We start from the raw sequence: 4,046 nt of genomic DNA, 5'->3' as shown, positions 1-4,046 counted from the left end.
TTCTGTGCTAAGCTCAACTTGAACTTAGCACACTTCCTTAATCACGTGACCGTAGATGAATTGGTGTCAATGGGAACTGTGTTAGCGGTCAGCAATCCCGATGCAGCGCCAGTCGGGAGGAAAACGGAAATACGTGTCAACAATTTGGTGGGCATCGGAAGGACCACGTGCCGCCACCTACCTGACTCCCATTTCCGAGTGAATCCTTCCTTAATGTTTCTCATCTCTAATATAGGAACCTATCACGAATATAATTATTTTATTCTTTATCTTTTACCACTCTTTCATAGGTCAGTCGTTACGAATTTTTTCGATGTAGTACTAACATTTTTTTTTTTTTTTTTTTAAATTGATAGATTTATTTATTGATAGATATTACAATCTGCCACACAGTTGTGGGAAATAGGTAATAGTGATGAATGATCTCATACATACTAAAATAAAAAATAAATAAATAAAAAAAAAAACTCTTATAATATATGCAAACAAAAGAATAAACTTATTTCGGTAAATTTACTCTACTTTAAATGATGTTCTCTTATATTTTCGAGTGTTGTTGGTAGTTTTAAAGATATGTGGCTCCGAATAAAATTTTTTTTTAACGTTTTGTAACTGCAGCAATTTTATATTCCCCCTAAATATACTTGGCAGACTCATCAATTTTTACTATTAATTATACACAATTTTAATTAAAATAATCAAATGAAGATAAAGTCCACAAGATCTTTACTACTCATTGTGGGTTGTTAATGGCCGAGGGAATTAAGGCATCACAATCTTGTCTGCCTCGTTCATGAACGGTTCGGATCCAGTACGGATGTTGACTTTTATTTCGTGGTGGTTCCAAGAAATGAAAATTGGACCCCTACCATGGTTAAAACAGGGTGGTAACCAGTAGATAACCCCTCTCACCTTTCTGTATGTCAGAAATGACCAGGAGTGGTGTTCGTTAAAAAAGTTGGACTAGGTTCTTCAAGTTTACGTCAGATTAGTTTTTTCTTGTACGATTTTTAAGTATTGAAAAATACATTTTTTTTTTATTCAAATTTTCTGCTTCACAGTTCTTAAGAATTGTTTATTCGATAATCACAAAATTAGTAATAACTTCTACTTTCAACTTACTAGAATATACTATACTTAGTGGCGTATAAAGGTAGTTGTATGATGTATGGGAGCAGTTTTTTTTTTTTTTTTTTTTTTAAACATATTTTGTAGGAAATTTGCCCGTTTTTTTTTTTAAATAAAATTTTATATTATTGTCTTTATACTCTGAATTAAATGAACCTCTAGAATAAACTACATTGCCATAAAAAAACGTTTATTGTTACAGTTTTTAATTTTGATCCTACATCGCCTCAGCTTTCTACAGTACTGATCTTGATAACTTGTAGTACAAAAGCCCAAGAGGAAAAAAAGAAAGTTATTTCACCCCAATTTCTGATTACTTTAATTAAGATTATGTATGTATCTATTAGTCGAAATTCATGAGTCTGCCATGTATAAGTAGGGGAAATAAAAAATACCAGCTCTTTCTAAACCTTAAAAAAAAAGGTAAATTTTTATTTGGAGCTCTATATCATTAGAACTACCAGCAACACTAGAAAACCTAAGAGAACATCATTTAAAGTAGAGCAAATTTTCTAAAACAAAATTTTAAGCCCTAATAGAACTATTTATGTTCAGTAGTTTCCGAGATATATATAGCTTTTTAAAAAGCAACATTTCACAAAAAAATGCGCTGAAAAATCAGAAGTTAGCGAATTTATTTTGAGAAATCTATATCTCAAAAACCATTTAACGTACAGGTGTCTATTAGCACTCAACACTAAAAGCTAGTTTAATGTACTATAAAGTAGTCTATGACGTTTATCTTCGTGAGGGTAGTGGTTTTTATGATATTGGCTCAAATAAATTGATTTATAGTAGTTTGGACAAAATTTTGTAAGCAAAAGTTATATTCATAAAAACTAGTACGCTTATAAAGGCTACGTGACATAAACTACTTTATAGTAAGTTAAATTACCTTTATTTTGAGGGCTGACAGACGTGTGTATGTATTATGGTTCCTGAGATATAAATTCCTCAAAATAAATTCACTAACTACTCATTTTTCAGTTCGTGTACCTTTTTAAAAAGCTATGTCTCGAGAGCCATTGAACGTACATAGCTCTATTAGGGTTCATATTTTAGAAAATTTGCTCTACTTTAAATAATGTTCTCTTAGGTTTTCTTGTGTTGTTAGTAGTTTGAAAAATATAGAGCACCGAATGAAAAATTGATATTTTTAACAAATTTCATTTCAGAAACCATTGGACGTACAGATGTCTGCCTGCATTCAAATTAAAGCTAGTTAAATTTACTACAAAATAGTTAATTATATTTATCTTTGTAGGAGTAGTAGTTTTTATGATATTTGACAAAATAAATTCACAAAATGTTAATTTCTAGTTGTTCGTATAACATTTTAGATTTTTGAAAAAAATATATCTCTAGATCCATAGGACGCACATATGTCAGCCAACACTCAAAATAAAGGAAATTTAACTTACTATAAAGTAGTTTATAACACTTATCTTCGTAAGGGTAGTAGTTTTTATGATATTTACATATGAATATAAATTTGGCAAATGAAAATTGGTGGGAACAACTATAAATCAATTTATTTTAGCAAATTTCATGTAAACTATTACTCCTACGAAGATAAACATCATAAACTACATTATAGCTCTTTAAACTAGCTTTAATTTGAGCGCTAATAGACATTCGTATGTTTAATGGTTTTTGAGATACAAATTTTTATGAAATGTTGCTTTTTAAAAAGCTATATCTCGAGAACTATTAAACGTAAATAACTCTATTAGGGCTCATATTTTATCAAATTTGCTCTTCTTTAAATGACGTTCTCTTAGGTTTTCTTGTGTTGTTTCTACTTTTAATGATATAGAGCTCCGAATGAAAAATTAATGTTTTTTAACATTTTGATACAGCCACCATTTGGTATTCCCTCTACCTATAGTAGACTCATCGGTTTTGACTAGTTATTATACATAGTTTTTATTGTAATAATAAAAAAATTGTGTGAAATAACTGCCTTTTTTCTCCCCCGCACTTGTACTATTAAGTTTTCTGTCTTACTTTTTATTATTTAGCGAGTTTACTTTGATGCATACGAGGTAAGATAAGCTTTCAATAGATTGATATTATAAATTCATTTTTGCGATGACTTTCATTCAAATACTGTCTGTGAGAGACCCTTGTAACGACTACTTGGTATACCACACTCGTAATAACCATTAAATATAAACTACAACATTGTGAAATGCTAAAACTTTTCCAAGAATAATAAGATTTTTCAAAATACACCAATTGCTATTCTCTCTGAGTAAGATTTCTTTCAAATTATTGCTGCTGTAAGATGAATTCAAATCTCCTCCGAGGCCGTCCCAACTTCAAAGCAATCCGTCGACTAAAATGGCAGTTTGTATTCAGGCGAGAGGATGTCTGCATGGGCGGACCAGTAAGGGGTGATGATCCCATATCCCGAGAGTGGAAGGAAGGCGCTGTCTGCTGTCTAAGGAGTTCAGGACTTCTTATGTTCCTTCCTCCTGCCAAGATTGGTTCTTCGTGCCCTTACAGAATCCGTTAATAATAATATAAATCACCCCTAATGGGTCCTAAAAAATTAATGATATATTTCTTGATCTAAGGTTATTTAAAAAAATTTAAAATGTAAGTTTCGCAGCTTGAAAACAAAAGCAAGTAATGCTTATTTTTCCAAAAAAAAAAAAAAGAAGCAAAAGGATTGTTTTTTAATATATTAATTCATATTCATATTTCTTTCCTCCTTTTGGCTTACATAACTTTATATTTTTTTATTTTACTTACATATTTAATTGTTTTTTGTAGTGTTTATTTCACAAATTTAATTTTAAATATATTTTATTTTCTACACATACAGATTTTCATATATGTTTTTTTTTTTTAAATTTTAATGTTACTTATTCTCATATAAGTATTCTGTGGAGAATGACTTGAGAATTTTATAT

Source organism: Halyomorpha halys, unplaced genomic scaffold, assembly GCF_000696795.3.
Source record: "Halyomorpha halys isolate HHAL.00 unplaced genomic scaffold, Hhal_1.1 Scaffold28.1, whole genome shotgun sequence".
In the NCBI taxonomy this organism is placed as follows: Eukaryota; Metazoa; Arthropoda; class Insecta; order Hemiptera; family Pentatomidae; genus Halyomorpha; species Halyomorpha halys.
The sequence above is the reverse complement of the archived record's forward strand: the minus strand, read 5'-3'. Positions refer to the sequence as shown.